General features: G+C 39.3%; 1 protein-coding gene across 3 annotated transcripts in view; it reads left to right on the plus strand.

The window, feature by feature from the left end:
• The window catches only part of ZNF536 (zinc finger protein 536), a 567,281-nt gene that overhangs the window by 183,158 nt on the left and 365,244 nt on the right, over window positions 1-18,879 (plus strand). Inside the window, exon 2 of one of the 3 annotated variants that reach the window (XM_082232848.1) lies at window positions 8,492-8,588. The exons of the other annotated variants lie outside the window; for them this stretch is intronic. The gene's annotated coding sequence lies outside the window, so the exon portion shown is untranslated. The remainder of the gene's footprint in view (window positions 1-8,491; window positions 8,589-18,879) is intronic. 3 annotated transcript variants of the gene reach the window in all.

An 18,879-nucleotide genomic window follows, 5' to 3' on the forward strand; every position in this document is an offset into this window, starting at 1 on the left:
GCCATCCTGTTTTATGACACCCTGCATTGAGGGGCCCCCCACGTCATTACTAAAAATAACAACTTCATGTAAACCAGTCTGACGGCACCCATAAATTGCTTATGCATGCATGATGTGTGTTTGCATGTGACACTCAATCTAAAGACTTTATTTGTGGCAATTATTTATGCCCCACATTTCAGGATATAAATCTTTTCCAAGGTGGCTTACAATTAAATTATATATTGTAAGAACACTACCATCAATATTAACATACTAAAAAGTCATCATATGTAACAGTTGCAAGTACCACCGGACTTGGGTGGTGGCAGCAGCTACTGAGAAGCTGTGTAAGGTGCAGGGGCAGTAGGAGGTGAGGAGCAAGAGGTTTGATAGGCAAACCCATTGGAAACTGTTGAAAGTCCTGAGCTGGTCTTTGTTCATCCTTCCTTAGTTTTCATTCAAGTTCAGATGGTATACATAATGAGCAGATCTGACTTAACACACTAGTAACAACTTGGAACCAGTTTACTTGCCAAATTGCCTTATCCACCCACTCGGCAGCATCGATCAGAACTGGCACTGTGGCAAGTGCCACATAATAAGTGCCACAGTTGTTAGAAATGGATATTTTAGTGTGGCAGCACCTGCACTTTGTAACTGCCTGCCTATTGACACCAGGCAGGCATTTTTGGTGCCTCTTTTTAGTGCCTCCTTAAAATATCTTTGTTTAGGCAAGACTGTCCAGAAATGTAGAAATTCACATATGTTCAATCTCTTTTTAGCTTACCATTTATTTTAATTATATTTTTAATTGCATTTTATTTACAATTTTAATTGTTTGTATTTTGTAAATCACTTAGAGGTCTTATGACAAGCAAGTGGTATATATAAATTTTGTTAAATAAAAAAAAAAGTACTGTAATAAGTTGATGTTCTGTGGTTCACAGTGCACTTTATTGGTTTTAAAGCAATCACTCTCCCTCCTACAATGTGGCTAAGATTGCCACATCCATAGCTTTATATATAGCTTGAGGTATTAACCCACATTAAATATATATTTATTTTACACTATTTATGTTAAAAACTTTAGAATGACGTTAGTGCAAGTAAGTTATTATTTTTTCTTTTGGCTATTTTGCAGTATCTGTGTTTCAGTATCTGTGTTTCAGCTGAATATAGAAAAAATAGGAGATGTTCTCCAATTTGTCTAAGGCATTATGAATTGCATACTTTAAATCACTTCCAGGTTTTCAACCTGAAGACTTCAGTCAAAAAGTCATGAAATGGTAAAAGAGATTTTAAGAGACATTGACCTGCTGATCAATGACACAAATCCTCCAAACAAATCAGCATAGGACTATATATATATATATGATGGATGAGGTCTCATTCTGTTCCATCTATTATTGGAATTTACAAATCACCTTAGTCAAAGCTCCTTGAGAATCATTGATAAAAAATTTCAAGTCATGAGTTTTTGAATAAAATCTTATTTTCTTTTTTTGCATTCCTTTTATTATTAAAGACAGCCTTGTAAATATTATGGCAACAAAATAATAAATAATTCTGTTCTATGGTTACTAAGGACCTGTTTGGGACAATAACATCTGCAAAGAAGCAGCTTATTACTCTGTTTTTGTTTTTCACAATATAGATTGTATTTATCTTCAAATAAATACTTAAGAGGTATTTCCATTTAAGTTATGGATTCTGTGAATACCTGTGATCTCAGATTCTGAAGTGAAGACCATTTATTCAGTCTTGAGGATAATGCCCCAAAGATACAGCAAGTTTGTGAACATTGGGTTTTCTGAAATGCTAGTCCTATTGAGAGCAGACCATTTTAAGGTAATGGACATGTAGGTTCATTGATTTGAGTTAACACTTTGTTGGATACAATCCATTATCACCAAATCTATATGTAAAAGTTGTGATGTACGCTTCAATCCCAAATACATTCACTAGGGAGTAAGTCTTATTGGAAGTAGGTGGGACCACTTCTGAGTATACATGCAGAGAATTTTGATGTTAATTTGCACCATTAAGTTACTTCCATATGTGAAGTGCAACAAGAATAAAATGTGCATTCATTTATACTGCTGCCTCTCTGTTTGTGAATGAGAATATTTTTTCAGAAATAAGCCAATTTCACATGCAGATGGCACCTGTGCAGTTTAATGGAAAACATGATTCACGATAGCAGATCGTACAAATTCAGGGTGAAACAGTGAATTTAACTGAAAATCCTTCTGAGGATAAGTATTTTGAATGAACACGTAATTCCATTATCCTGTATCCAACATTCTCTGTCCAGAAGTGCAAGGGCTTTTGTGCTAGGATGAGTTTTAACATTGCACCACAGAGGAATCCAATGCAACAGTTGTGCTGGTTAAGGCAGCCCTGTTCAGGGAAGTTTTTAATATGTAACGCTGTATTGTTTTTAACACTGATTGGGATCCGCCCAGAGTGGCTGGGGAAACTCAGCTAGATGGGCGGGGTATAAATAATAAATTATTATTATAATTCATTGTGCAACAGATTATGCAAACTCTCTGCTGGAGTGACTTTGACTTAGTGCTGCGTTGGATACAACCCGGTGTGTGGGAAAGTGGAAATATCTGTGCAAGTAAAGAAGAGGTTTTACATAACCTTAGTTCAGTTAAATGAAACAGAAGGCACAGCATCACTTATGTCTGGTTCTCAGCCTTCATTATTCAAAGGGAAACATGGCTTCACAGAGGCATAATACAGGGACATACTTGCCACATGGATCCTTCAAGTTGCAATAATTCTTGCCTGCTTTTGGAGAACCTTCATGCCAGGAGATCAAAAATGGAAAACCTTTAAACCAAACATGTAGGTTCAAATGGAGAGACAAAAGGAGAGAAAAAGAAACTAAAAGTGTAGATTTAACCAGGCTTAAACTGAATTAGACTTCTGTGCTCCCAAAGAAAGCTACATAGCACTTAATCCCTTTAATCACTTCTAATTGGAATCTACTTAGAATCTAGTTCACACTTGCTGATGTTTGCATTCTGTCATGAGCTGAGTTATTTGGAGTGCAAGCTGGACAGATATATCCCTCTTGAAATTGGACCCTCTTACTAGAATTGAGAGAAACTAGAGTGACAGGGCATTTCAGCCTTAAGAACAAAGCATTGAGGGGGGAATATAGGGAACTACATGTGAGTTCAGGAATCAACAGGGTAAGGGGGCCAAATAAAAATGTCCCCTCCCCCTGCTACAGTAATCTTAAAAGCAACTACCACAACAGATTAGCTTTTAAAAGAAAAGAAAAAAACCCTTCCTGTTGTTATATAACAATGTTATAGGGTAGTTCTATGCTGACCAATGTAACATTTGTAAACTTCTTTACATAATATTTTGTGTTTCAGTTAAAATCATTTAGCTTCAGTTAACATATACTGGTAACCCAGAAGTATGCCATAGGAAGTTTAGACGCTTCATTCTTAATTGCGTTTTAAAAGATGTGACTAATGTAACAGTTTTACAACATCAAGAATTTATCTGTAACTTGGATATTTGTTTTCTATAAAAGTATGAATCAATTTTTCTCCATCTGCAATTGGCATTCAGAGCTAACGTTTCATGGGCAAGTAATAATAATAATAATAATAATAATAATAATAATAATAATAATAATAATAATAATAATTTATTATTTATACCCCGCCCATCTGGCTGGGTTTCCCCAGCCACTCTGGGCGGCTTCCAAAAGAATATTAAAATACTATGATACATCAAACATTAAAAGCTTCCCTAAACAGGGCTGCCTTCAGATGTCTTCTAAAAGTGTCAAATGTATCGTAATGGTTATTGGAAACTGTGTTGAAAAGCCTTTCTGGCAAATTATGTGTGGACAATATAATGTGACCAATGTAACATGCGGAAAAAAACACCCAGAAATAAATGCCCCCAATGCAAGACCCTGTGCATGCATTCACAAGTTGCTGATCAGTATCAAGGCCATGTGGGAAGTTGCAGTGTTCATTACAATAATCGAATGCTTCTTCTTTTTTCATCCCAACATTGATCAATTGCAGGAAAGACAAATGTCACAGAAGCCCCCATTTAAAAAAAAGATGATTTCATGCCAATGAATATCACTTTTTCTTTTCATTTTCCCAGTCTCAAACTCAACAATAACAAAGTTGCCAACTAACACCAGCACTTCGGTGTGGCTGCTTCTCCTTCTGCACTTTAATTCAGCCTTACCATGTTTCTTATTATTCCATGTATTTCTGGTGTTTATTTTACAGTACGTTAACATTCGTTTACATTTTGTGTTCAGGACGGCCTTCAGCTTTTTACAGGGTTGCACTGTTACCTGAGGCAAGGCAATGGAACTTCAGCTCCTGAGACTAATTTTTGTGTCTCTAGATTAGGGGTGGGGAACCTCCAGCCCATGGGCCAATCCTGATGTCATACATGTAAAGGTGGGGCTTGACCAAAAGGCCAGGGCTTGCCCAGCCAGCTGGTTGGTAAGAGTGCTGCACAAAGCAGGGGCTTAGCACCAAACAGGATTATATTACTATTGTTGTTGTGATTACAAAGGGAGAATTATCCTGTTGAGTTCAGGAGCATCAGGGAACCTTCTGCAGGTTGTGTTCAAACTACCTAGTTGAAGTGTCCAGTGCCCTCAGTTCTCTGCTATATAAATAAAATGACTAGTATCCTAATAACTTTATTTTAATCTTGGACTGTCTGATCATTCTTTCATGAATGCAAGATTATTGATTGCTATTAGCCATGCTAACTAAATGAAAAGCCCAGCTCTAGAGGTAGTACGCCTTTGAATATGCATCGTGAGGAGAAAAACAATGGGGGCAGCTATAATTATGAATTATAATTGTATTTCACCTTTTCTACAATGAGCTGAGGGTGGTAATTATGGATTTGGGGTGGGGTTATTCCTCTTTATCCTCTCACAATCCTTTTGCTTCAACACTCTGCATCTCAGTGTTGGAAGCAGGATGGGAGACCAGATGGGTCTCTGGTCTGATCCATCAGGGCTGCTGTTAATTTTTCATGATGAAGAGAAACTAACACCAGCAGGTAAAAAGATGGATTTTGGGTAAATCACACTGTTGTCATTAAAAATGAGCAAGTCAAAACCCTGCCCATCAAACCAAGACCGACTTCATAATTGGGTATCCTCAGCATCGTCAGAAATAAAGAGTGCTTTGGGAATAGGATGTAATTCAAAGTGAAGCCTTTGCAAGACATGACCTGGCATCTTGCCTTTTGAAAAGCTTTTGCAGGAATATGAGGTAGCATCTCTTCCAGAAAACCAGATTTTATGTCACTTTTCATACTGGAAATAACTATGAGTCGGGATCAAATATATACAGTTTTGGATTCAGTTGCTTCTTCTTCTTTGGTGATCACTTGTAGCAGAGTAAGATTGTCTTTCATAAACACTGTTTTAACAATGAGTCTGTAAGTGACTGTGGAGGCCAATTCTGGACCCACATGTCCTTCCACAGTGGGGACATTAGTTTCCACACGGGAGTTGATTTGCCTCTTAGCATGTTTCTCCCTTGCGTTCTGAGTTCGAGTGTCCTTAAAGCCCATGACACCTTTGGTAGAGGCTGTTCTCCAACTGGAGTGCTCGCAGGCCTGTGTTTCCGTTGTCAGTGTTTATACTACATGTTTAAAGATTTGCCTTGAGACAGTCCTTAAACCTCTTTTGTTGACCACCAGCATTACACTTTCCATTTTTAAGTTCAGAATAGAGTAGTTGCTTTGGAAGACTATCATCAGGCATCCGCACAACATGACCAGTCCAACAAAGCTGATGTTGAAGAATCATTGCTTCAACACTGGTGATCTTTGCCTCTTCCAGTACACTGATAATAGTTCACCTGTCTTCCCAAGTGATGTGCAAATTTTTTGGGAGACACCGTTGATGGAATCTTTCAAGGAGTTGAAGATGGCATTTATAAGTGGTCCATGTTTCACAAGCATACAGTAAGGTTGGTAGTACAATAGCTTTGTAAACAAGCATTTTGGTTTCCCTGTGAATGTCCCAGTCCTCAAACACTCTGCACTTCAATCGGGAGAAAGCCGCACTTGCAGAGCTCAGGTGATGCTGGATTTCAGCATCAGTGTTAGCCTTTGTGGAAAGATAACTGCCTAGGTAGGAGAAGTGATTGACATTTTCCAACGTTACACTACTGAGTTGGATCTGTGGCACTTCAGAGGGGTTATTTTGTACTTGTTGGTGCAGCACTTTGTTTTTTTGGATGCTGAGTGATAGGCCAAGCTTTTCGTAAGCTTTGCAAAGATATTTAGGATGGTTTGGAGGTCATCCTCTGAGTGTGCACACACTATGTTGTCATCAGCATACTGAAGCTCTATGATGGAAGTTACAGTAACCTTACTCTTTGCTTTCAGCCTGCTCACATTGAAGAACTTTCCATCTGTTCGATATATGATTTCTACTCCAGTAGGGAGTTTCCCTTCGACAAAGTGTAGGATCATGGCAATGAAAATAATGAATAGATTTGGGGCAATAACACAATCCTGTTTAACACCAGATCCCACTGTGAATGGTTCACTTTGAGAGTGATTCAGTTGCACTTAGCAGTTGTCATGCCAAGTTGTATCTTGTATTTGGAGCAGAGTAAATAAGGTGACTCATTCAAAACAGTAATGCTTTGTTTTGTTTTTACACCCCAAACACTTTTTATATTGGGGAAAAATATATATTCATGTTAGTGAAAAGTAACAGATAACTTGTGGATTTTCTTGCCTCTTTTATCTTTGAAAATGTAAAATGTACAAAGCAGTTAATTGACTAAATGTATTTATTTGGAAAAGCACATACAGTGGAGAAAGCCTTCAGACATCCATGGCATTTCTAATCAGAGATGGTACATCACCCTCTGTTTCTCTCCACCAGCCTGGTCACTCACCTGCAAGCAGTTCCCTCTTGCCAAACCAGAGGGTTTGCCAGACTGGTGCTTACGCATGAAGCTGTGTTTGGGTTCCAGACAGATAATTGTTTTGCAATGTGCTCAGCTTCCTATGTGTGTGAAGAGCACAAGCTGTTTTGTGCCCTGCCATCTGAGTTATGGTCTCCTAAGATTTTGAGTTTATATCAGTGGTGGTATGCTGTGGTTGGGTGCCAAACTATGCCATAGCTTGTGCTTTGTTGTGGTGATGTGGGCAGGAGCAGTGATGCAAAAGCAGCTATTCACCTGTCTGGCTGAAGTCAATTTGCAATTTGGGGGCTGGTGTTGGACCACTGGTGAATACAGCTGGTCTTACATTGTGCTACAAAGGTTGCACTCTTTCCCCCCATCCAAGTACTAACTGAACCCAATCTTGCTTGGTGCCCAAAATTGGGTGTGTTGTAAAGCTTGTATTCTTTTTCATTACTAGATGACTGGCTGGCTTTTGCAACTTAAACTTATGTTAAATTTTAGGCTATTCATCTGTTAAGCTGCTAGCAAGAAATACTACATGCTCCTGGCATTTTTGGGGAGGAAGGATGGGACAGCATTTTTTTTTAATTAATAGTAATATTTGGAGTTTAATGATCCTATGGTTTGCACTTACCGGTACTTTGTATGCTGTGCTTTCCTTCAATGTACTAACTGTTGATTTTCCAGTTTACAACTTCCTGTAACTTAGTTCTTCAGGCTTTCTGGAGTTGAGTAAGGATTGAATAGTCTGCTTCAGATCTTTTCTTAGAACATTTTTGCACATTTGAATATGTATTGGACATAAAGTCATTGGGATTACTAAGTGATGTAAGCAGCCTTCTTGGTAATGAATTGTTTGCAAGCTTTTATGAGTTGATGTCCCGAGGTTATAGTGACCCTACAGACAGCTGGTAGCTTAACAAATCAGCTACTTTAGTTGATGTTGATCACAACCTTTGATTTTGTAAACAGGGATCACTGAGGAATCTCTGGAGTAATATAATGAGGATGCTTGGCTTTAATGCCTGCAGACATCCTAAAATGAAATTATTGTTAAAAAAATATTTGGGTCAATTCTTCTTGTTTTTTAAATGTAACAATCTTAAATTTGTTAGACTTAGTAAGGCAGTGTCTTAGTTATGATGTCTGATATTGCTCTCTCTTCATATGAAGTATATTAATTATAACCATCCATGGTTGGACACTTACTTATATGCAACTTATTTGTAGAACAGAACTTTTTAAAAAATGAGTTTCTCTGAGAGATTAGGATATCATTGTCAAATAATTGCATTTCTCTCACACTTGTCATGATTTTCTCCTAGTTTTGGGAAGTGGTCAGGAAAATGTATTCCAGTTCATTGGTGTAATATGAGAATATATTTTCCCTATACAATAGAAGGAATTCTGCTCCTAAGAACCAAACCATCAGTTCCTCAAAGTCTATGTTCTAGTTTGATTTGGTCTTTATTTTGCACACTTCTAATACAGCTTCTGTTTTAGATAGAATTGATTTTGATTTAATACAATGGCTTTACACATTTTTAAATTTCTCACAGGTATTGTTTTTGCAATTCCTGACCTTCAGTACTTACTTCACATCTCTGAGAAGATCCCACAGCCAGGAGAAATATCTGTTGATGTTGGACTAACCTGGTAAGAAGTGCTTTAAAAGACTCTCTTATTTTATGAATGAATGTCCCCAAGTTAATGCCTAGAACCTTTGCATGGTGCGTGTATATTGAAAGAAAAACTGGTTTAATATTATATATTAACTGGTTTAGTATCATAAAATCTTCTTGCATATTGTCAAATTTGAGCTTCAACTCAAAATCCATTTTGACTCTTCCACTTCCGAAGACAAACTAAGTGGTGGACTACAGGTTAGATGGAAGGCTCATTTTCTATGACTCTGAACTTCTTACCCATAGGGTGGAGCCTTGAAGTGGCAGTGAGGCCAAAGAAGCATTAATGGGCTCAGGTGGCTGAAGGCCTGATGGAATTATTTGTTTTGTGACTGGGTTCTCTCCATGATCCTGAAATACCTGCCTCCACCTTCCCTTGTCTTCTGGAAACCCACTCCTGCCAGTCAGTTTTTCTGCCTGTTTCCACCCCACCCCCCCCAACTGCTCAGCTGGTCAGCATCTCCTTGAGTTGCCCACAATCTGTGCTTTCCCACTGGAATGGGTTGTTCTCCATGCTTCACACGTTAGTACTGTAAGTCAAGTAGGGCCTCAGAGTAAACTTGGGCTATCACTATCATAGCTGGGGATGCTACTGAAACTGTGATCTCTGGACACCACGCTTAGAGTATACAAGGGACAACAATGATCCAGTGAAGGGTTTAGCCCCACTTATGACTCTCCTAGGTCTGTGTACAGCTATCATGATGCTGTTGGTGTGTGCCAGCATCTGAAAACTTTGTCAGGTTCACACCTGACTAGCAAGGGATCATATCTTCTCTGCTTCCCCTTTGCTAACCCATATGGCTTTGAATGGCAGCACACACAGTCATGTGGGCCAACAAGTATTGTTCAGGCTAGAGTGCTCTTGGACATGCTAGCTTGAGTATCTTAGTCACATAGAAGCTGTAGCTTCAATATATAAGAAAGACACCCTGGACCTTCCATGAGGTTTTGCTTGGATCTGGGACCCACCACCAGTATTTTCCACAGAATCATCAGGGGGAGGGACAGCAGGAAGAGCCTAATCTATTCATACTGTGGCCTTCTCCAGGACCTGAGAAGGGAATCTGCTTTTATATGCAGAAGGACCTGGTTCAATTTCCAGCATCTCCAGGTAGGGCTAGGATAAATTCCAGCTTGAAACACTGGAGAGCTCCTGCCAGTCTGGGTAAACTATATTGAGCAAGATGGATTGATGATCTGAACTGGTACAAGGCAGCTTGCTTTGTTCCTAAGACATTGCTGTGCATGCTGAGATATTTCCGCACCATAGGTGCTTATGGGCTGATAATTTTTTTCTCCCAATCCTAGTCAAGCCTTCTCCAAGGCTCAGGATAAGCCTCTCAGTTATATTCTCCACAATGCCAAGATGCCTAGGAATGCCTCAAGGCCTCTCTGACAGGGCACCCTAATGACACCCTCAGTTTGCCAGGGGCCAATTCGTGTCTAATTCAGATTCTGCAATGGTGTCTGTAGTAATTATGAGGTGGAACTCGAATTCATTTTAGAATCACCTATGTTAATTCAGAAAGAACCAGCAGGTTTTGCCCATATTAGTAAAGCTACTCAAGGTACATTTTGGTAGAAGAGTAGGATGAAAATACATGCATTATCTTTTTTATAGTTAATATTCATATTGGGGTTCTTGAAGCACTGGCTTAAGTTTTTAAACTTACTTTGGAATAATTACAGAATGTGGGCAAATCATGCCCTAGCTGAGGTTTGTAACCCAGCAGGAACATGTAATAATCTGTAAACAAGGTTGATGTGGATTATATATGTGTGGATTAGCCACATACCTCATAATATGCCCACTCTTAGTATTAATAAGAATGAATTTTTTTTAAAAAAAGAAATTTTACCTGGAAAAGGCCTCTGTTGCATACAGAATTAAGTACTTGGTGCTATTGTGTGGTTTTCTTTTCTTGCACAAAGAAAATGGGGTGATTGAGCCAGATCCCATAAAACAAACATATAATGTTGGGGTTCCCGGCAGTCCATATTCGATCCTGCTGAGGTGCTGAAATGTATCTACATAAAATTATCTTTACTTGTAATTAGCAAAAGTCTACCTTTCGTTTTGACCATATTTCTTAGAGATCATCCCATAAACCATTTAAACTGATAGCGATATTAGATGCCAAGAAATTAATTTCACACAGTATACTTTTTTTTTTTAAAAAAATGTGACTTTATCTTGTTTCAAGAAGTGCTTACTTTTTGATTTTTGTGGATATTACCAAGAGAGGATTACTTTTATTTTGGTTTCCCCCTTTTTCTTTCTCCCCACAACAGTTATATTAGAAATTTGCTGTTTTATTCTTACCTTCTTAGTAAAAATCCTTTTATCACACAATGGGTAATTTATATCCATTACCAACCCTTTCAATCCTTTTCAGTGGGGCTGTCACTGCCTTTGGCATAGTAATGATTAATGTGATCTAATAATAGTGTGCCATTATATTACCTTAGTAAAACATGTACCAACAGCCTATTCAGATCTACCAAATTCATAGCTTCCTATAATATTTTTGTTGAAAGACAGGATTACTATTTTTCAAAGCTGAATTTTCCCCCCGTTAACATATTTAATGAAATTCACAATTCTTTGCCATAGCAATCTTTTTTTTTTTTTTGTATGCATTTTGCCTCAGTGGGGGAAGGTTGTACCTTTGTGGATTATGATTTGTTAGGTGAATCCTTTGACACACAGGGAAAAATACTGGAGGTGGTATATCTTCTTCATTAAAGACCCCCCTCTTTTTTTCTAAAAAAACAAACAAAAACACACACATTTGCTTAAGATAATTTAACTAGATTTTCAAAGGATAAATGTTGATAGTTGAAATGCTACCTTTATTTCTCTTTAGGTTTGAATGGGTAATTAAAAACAAGTTTCAAAATGTAAGGGATATTCTGGACTTCGGATGCCTGTCTGGGAAGTTCTTTTGACAGAGAAGTATTTTAAAGCTAAAAACAAACAAACACACACACAACACATCTTAATATATGTGTAACAAATAAAACCATTATCATACACAGGTTCATGCTGTGATAGGCAAGATGTTCTTATGGATGTTGTGACTCACATGTATGTATTCAGATGAGCACTCATGTGCACACACCAAGAAACAATGAGCTGGTTCACACATAAGGGTAACCCATTGTCTGAAACAAGGAATAGTTTACTGCTAATGAGCAGCAGAGCGGGCACAATTGAGTGTGTGCACCAGACTGCTGCTCTTTTCTGGTAAGACAAGAATCCCCCACTCCCAGAATATGGCTTACTGTTATGTGCAAACAAAGCCACTGATTTCGAGAGTTTTCATTTATTGTATTTAGCAGTATTTCGATACCGCTTGACTGCAGTAAAACCTTTAAGTGGTTTACAGAAAATAAAAACACAAATAAAATACAATTTAAAAACAGGTAGTTAACTATGTTCAAATCTCTTCATAACCACATGTTTATCGGGTGAGCGAGAATGTTTCTCTCAGACAGAGATTTCCATATAGAATATAAGAGTGTTGGGACACAGGTTCTAGGTCATGGCCAACAACCATATTGACCTATCTGTAGGCTATTGTGAAAATCACAGAGGGAAAAAATGTAAAGTACTTGGCATGTTGGAGAACTATTAATACTACATGTTTGCAAAATAGCTCCTTATCTGTGTAAGCTTCAGGGTGATATTTAATGGTATTGAAGTGTGGATTAAAAGAAAGAATCCCCATGGGACCTCCATAAAGGCAGATAAAATTCATGTAGAATGAACGTACATTTTACCTGCTGTCTGCCCTAGTTCCCTTTCACATCAGGGTTGGAAACATCCCCATACTTAATGCCTACTCATCAACACAACCTTCCTACTTCTGAATTCCTGTTTTGGATTCCGTACCTTCCAGACCCTCATCTACTTAAATGGCTTAGGCCCCCAGATATCTGAAAAGCTGCCTCCTTCCCTGCAGACCCTTTTGGGTACTGAGATCAGCAGAGAGGGCCCTCTTGGTAGTTCCTCCACCCTCAGAAACTGGGCTGTGTGGTGGTCCAGGATACTACCTTCTCCGTGGTGGCCCTAAGCTGTGGAACTGCCTCTCCACAGAGGTGCATCTGGCACCTTCATTATACAGCTTCTGGAGAATACTGAAGATGCACCTCTTTGCCCTAGCTTTTGACACCTGAGGTGTATATTTGTAGACCCACTGTTATTTTGTGACTGTAGGCCGTTTTTAATATTGTATTTTGATGTTGTAATCTGCCCTGAGACCTCAGGGTGAAGGGCGGAGGAATTATGATAGTAATACTACAATTACAACTCCTCATCACTTCACTCTGCTTTGACAGAAGATGGAAGCAGCACAAACACCCTCCTTGGATTAGGGCGAGTCTTCCAAAGAGGTGCCTTGGGAACTACACTGACATTTGCATTTTTCGATTCTTCGATCCACTAGGCACTTTTTATTTACTGTAGGTGGTATTGCCTTTTTTACATTACTTCCTTAAGGCAACACATGGTTAGCTGAGAAAATAATATGAAGAACCTCTTTGCTGCAAAATGATATATCAAACAAAAGGGAAATGTTGCACACCTACTTGTGTGCACTGTTGTGTAAGAATCATAGAGAGAAGCTTGAGCTAATCATTCCCAACATGACATGTAATGGAACAATTACTGTAATTGAGAGATTTTTCAAACGAAGCCCTCAAATATAGCGTAGGATGCTGCGTATCACTGGGGTGGCATATATCTTCCTTTTCATCTCTTTCTACAGTTCCTTGAGGTCCATTTTGAGTTTTGCTTGGTAATTTCCATGTTTGAGGCCTGCCCTAAATTCTGTCTTTGGTAATTATTTTCTTTACTATTTCCTGTTTGCAAGAGCTGTCTACCACACCAGCCTTCTCTACCCTACCCATTTAAAACCAAGGGAGGGTTTTCTAGCCTATCTCTAGTCCCATACCTTGCATCTGGTGTTAGAGTAGACAGGGTATCCAGGTAAGAATGGGTGGTCTCCACTTTGGCATGACTCCTAAGCATTGGGGTTTGGGAGTGTCCCCCCCTCCCTGAGCTACTGAGTACTGCTTCTTTGAATAAATACAACACAGGTATAGCTGCACAGCTGAATTTGACTGGAGTCATGGAATTAATTCATTGTCACAGGAGGCAGTGGTGGCCACCAACCTAGAAGGCTTTAAAAGAGGATTAGACAAATTCCTGGAGGAGAGGGCTCTCAGTGGCTACTAGCCATGATGGCTGTGCTCTGCTGCCACAGTTGGAGGCATCAGTGCTTCTGAATACCAGTTGCTGGAAGCTGCAGGAGGAGAGGGTCCTCTTGCGCTTGAATCCTGCTTGCTGGTTTCCCACAGGCATCTGGTTGGCCACTGGATGCTGGACTAGATGGGCCATTGGCTTGATCCAGCCGGCCTCTTCTTTTGTTCTTACAGGACTGTGTTGTGTTAGACTAAACTGGAGATGGTTATAAGAAAAAGGGAAGGAAAAACAATATGCAGGTGGGAGATATACACGACTAACCAACTGAATGTTACCCATTTTTCTTGTCTCTCATGCATAAGATAATAATTACCTGTGTGACTCTAAACTTTGATGGAAACCTGCAAATGGACAGTGTCCTGTTTGAGAAAATTTTTATTTATCTGTGTGGATTATATGAGTAACTGATCATGTCAAAGCTAATCAGGGCAAAAAGGACATGGATTGATATATAAACCTAAAAGACACATCATCACAGTTCTGCTTTTTAATCTGTGAGCAGCATTTTCCCCCAATGCCACAGCTGTATTTTAATAATAGGCACCAAGTGGTTGCTATGTGATACACCAACTGTGTTGTTTGTGAACTTTTGGCTACAGTATAAACCAAGCCCCCCCTCCCCCCGGCTCCTTATCCTTTTTAGTTTTCTGGGTCAGTTCATGTTATACAATGGAAACAATGATAATCTGAGTTGTAGGCAGAGAATGTTGGCTACGTCGTGCTAAGGAAGATGAAAGCTGTTTTTGTTGGACTAGATTTTAAATTTAACAAAATATAGAAATCCATATACTATTTTGAATATCTTATTTCTAAAGACTTCCTGTCCCTAAAGGCACTCTTGTATAAAATAATAGCTAATGATAGCTGTGCATTTGAATGTGGGTGGTGGGATGCAAAGTGTTCCGCTTCAAGAAGGCTTCTTCTTCTTCTGTATTAATCTAGGTCCAAATGTGTAGGAATTTCTTTTTCATGTTCAGGGTGGGGAAGTGTCTTCACAAACAGAGATTGTGTGCAGAGTATTTTCTGAATAACAGAAACTCCATGAGCATTTCAGATATAATTGCACAAACCAATGTGTGCACAGAGAAGTGGGGTAGAAGGTACCGTGCAATGAATTTTCAGTTTGGGCCCATGCTGATCCATTTCAGATTGTATTAATTGAGCTGTATTAATTTACAAAGCCCTGAACAACTGAGGTCCAGGGTACTGCCTGAACCCTGAACCCTTGTATCCCAACTCAGTCACTGAGATCATCTGCAGGAGCACCGTTGATCATCCCCTGCGTGGATGAGGCTCATTTCATATTGACGTGAAACCAAGCTTTTAGTGTTGTTGACCCAGTCCTGTGGAATAAATACTCTTCCAATAGAGATTCAGCAGGTGCTTTCTGTTTCAACCTTTAAATGTTTTTGCTGAATATTTTTCCATGCCGCTAGGCTTATGCAGACAATTAAGAAAACATCTGTAATAGTTAGCTGATGATCTGTGATTTAAAAATTTTATGTGATTTTTATTGTATAGATATAATTGTCATAAACAGCTTTGGTATTTTTTTTAAAAATAAATAAATTGAGGTATACAAACATTTTTAAGTAGAATAAATAATAAATAAACAGATCCCAAACTTTCTTTGAGGTGAGCCCGCTCTGAAATGAATCCAGATTAGACCTCCAAGCCTTGCTGCATCATAGCACTGTGCTGTAGAACCTAGAGGCATCAGCCCATGCTACAGCATTTGTGTGATGAATGGGGTTCCCTCCACCTCACTCCCTGCCCTATTTATGCTGTTTACCAGACATGGGAGAGAGGCAGCAAGCAAGCAAGAAGGATAACTGGAGTTTAAGGATGCATTGCAGCCAGGCAAAAACCCTCAAGGAGAGTGCAGGAGGCATGGTAAGGAGATTGTCTGCAAAGGGGATGTGACTTGGAGAAATTCCCCAGCAGAGAGGCCTGGACAGCCACTTCTGGCCTTTGGGCTTGAGATTCTCTTGACATTCTCCCTTCAGTGCACCATGGGTTTAGTGACAACACCATCCTGTATCAAGGCCTAATCCAACTTGTTCCAGAGTCTCCAAGTGTCCCTATTTTCCACGGACGGTCCTGGATTTAAAGAAGCCATCCCGGTTTCTGATTTGATCCTGGGATGTCCTGCTTTTCCTTAGGATGTGCCTATTTTCATCGGACAAAGGTTGGAGGGTATGTTGGTCCAGAGCTCAGATTATTATTATTTATTAAATTTGTATACCATCCTTCATCCAAAGATCTCAGGGTGCTTCACAGCACAGAAATACGGAATACAAATACAAAATAGAAACAAGAATGATAACAAAAACAAAGCAAACCAATAGCATTTCCCTCCCACAAACACATTTAAAATGAGTCCTAATCAGTTTTCCATATGCACAGAGATTACTGTACAGGTGATCTCAGCAGAACGAGCTGTAGGTCCACAAACGCAGCAGGGCTGGCTTACTGCATTATGGAATAAATCAAAGATATGTATTTCTAAATGTATGGGCACCTCCAGTGAACCTAAACTGTGCTACTGCCGATTTGCATACTTTCAGTAAAAGCTGTGGTTGCTGGTGCCCACTGAGGCTGGTGGGGCAGAAATACCTACAGTTTTAGGAACCAGAGCCAATAACAGATGGAGTCCAGAGCCAATGACAGGCAACAACCTCTGATTTAATGTAAGTAAGAACGCAGACTGGGGTTTGTGGGGCAGAGTCTCATTTACCCTTAGGAACTAGCCTCCTCTGACTGCAGGGCAAAATTGTTTCACAGATAAGTCAGCTCCTTGTTCCAGATTGTAATGGAAGTGAGGGGAGACATGCCAAGTGAATACATCACCCAAACTCACACAATATAGTGAATTAGCTAGAGATTCTGCCTGTGAAAAGATTTGAGAATAAGATTTCTATTTTATATTTGAGAATAGGATTACTTTGCAAATGATAACTAAAAGCAAATTACTTTTGAGGCGATATTGTAGATTAAAGTACAAAAGGAAGGAACCAATATGAGCAGCAGAAGAAAAGGATGCTGTTAATGAGTAATAAAAATATAACTGGCCATTTGAAGCCCTTAGATAACCCCAGCCACCTAACATTTGCTGTTTATTGAACAATTATCTATTTCAATCATCTGGAATGATAATCCAACTGGAGGGTAAATAACCCTGCTGCAAAATGTAGAGTACCTGGAAATTCACAAACTTGATCACATATGAGATTGGCAGCATTAAATGCCAAACAGCTAATTTAAATAAGGAACATCTGTACATTATTATTTGGGGGATTTATTTTATTTTTTGCCTGTCAATTTGGAAATTTGAGGGTTTAATGAGCCACTGCATGCAGATTTTTGTACTGCCTGCATGAACAGTCAATAGCATATATATATATATATATATATATATATATATATATATATATATATATATGCAGGTTTTGGTGTCTTCGGGTGTCTTCCCGTGTAAGAGTCGGGGTGTCTGTGCGACGTTTCGACGAGGTCTCACTCGTCATCTTCAGGCTGGTGCTTTCGGCTTCTTGTTACTGGAACAGAGCAGAATCTGGTGTTTGAGTTCCTATAAATACTGTTGAGGGGTGTGGTGTATAGCCTCCAACGTTCTGGGCAGAGAGGAAGTTCCTAGATTAGTGTGCCTTTTCTTCTTTTGTTCCTTAATTACTTGAGGGATATCTTGAGTGATTTCATGAGTGATATTCTGAATACCACTGGGTGGGTCATTAAGTGTAGATTAGTTGCTAAAGCTTTTGTGTCTTGACCTCTTGAGCTAAAGACCTCTTGTGTCTTGACACAAAAGCTTTAGCAACTAATCTACACTTAATGACCCACCCAGTGGTATTCAGAATATCACTCATGAAATCACTCAAGATATCCCTCAAGTAATTAAGGAACAAAAGAAGAAAAGGCACACTAATCTAGGAACTTCCTCTCTGCCCAGAACGTTGGAGGCTATACACCACACCCCTCAACAGTATTTATAGGAACTCAAACACCAGATTCTGCTCTGTTCCAGTAACAAGAAGCCGAAAGCACCAGCCTGAAGATGACGAGTGAGACCTCGTCGAAACGTCGCCCAGACACCCCGACTCTTACACGGGAAGACACCCGAAGACACCAAAACCTACATTCCTGTACCCGTGAAAATCTACGAAAGCATATATATATATATATATATATATATATATATATATATATATATATGCAGGTTTTGGTGTCTTCGGGTGTCTTCCCGTGTAAGAGTCGGGGTGTCTGTGCGACGTTTCGACGAGGTCTCACTCGTCATCTTCAGGCTGGTGCTTTCGGCTTCTTGTTACTGGAACAGAGCAGAATCTGGTGTTTGAGTTCCTATAAATACTGTTGAGGGGTGTGGTGTATAGCCTCCAACGTTCTGGACAGAGAGGAAGTTCCTAGATTAGTGTGCCTTTTCTTCTTTTGTTCCTCTCTGCCCAGAACGTTGGAGGCTATACACCACACCCCTCAACAGTATTTATAGGAACTCAAACACCAGATTCTGCTCTGTTCCAGTAACAAGAAGCCGAAAGCACCAGCCTGAAGATGACGAGTGAGACCTCGTCGAAACGTCGCCCAGACACCCCGACTCTTACACGGGAAGACACCCGAAGACACCAAAACCTGCATTCCTGTACCCGTGAAAATCTACGAAAGCATATATATATATATATATATATATATATATATATATATATATATACATATGATAAACACACCAAAGCTTGGTGCAGAGGGCAGTGTGTGCGTGTGCGCCTTGTATTAGATTTGAAGAAAAAGTAGGTATGTCAATACCAGCATTATATCCTAATAGTGGGAGTAACATGACAGTTCAAACACATAGTGAGGAGCTTAAGATTTTGGTGCATGGTTCCGTGAATTTGTAAAATAACAATGTAATTTTCTTAATACTGCTTGCTGTGCCTCAGAATAATCCAATTTGGAACAATTTATTCTG

The sequence above is a fragment of the Podarcis vaucheri genome (genome assembly GCF_965113315.1).
Source record: "Podarcis vaucheri genome assembly, chromosome: 7".
NCBI lineage: Eukaryota > Metazoa > Chordata > Lepidosauria > Squamata > Lacertidae > Podarcis > Podarcis vaucheri.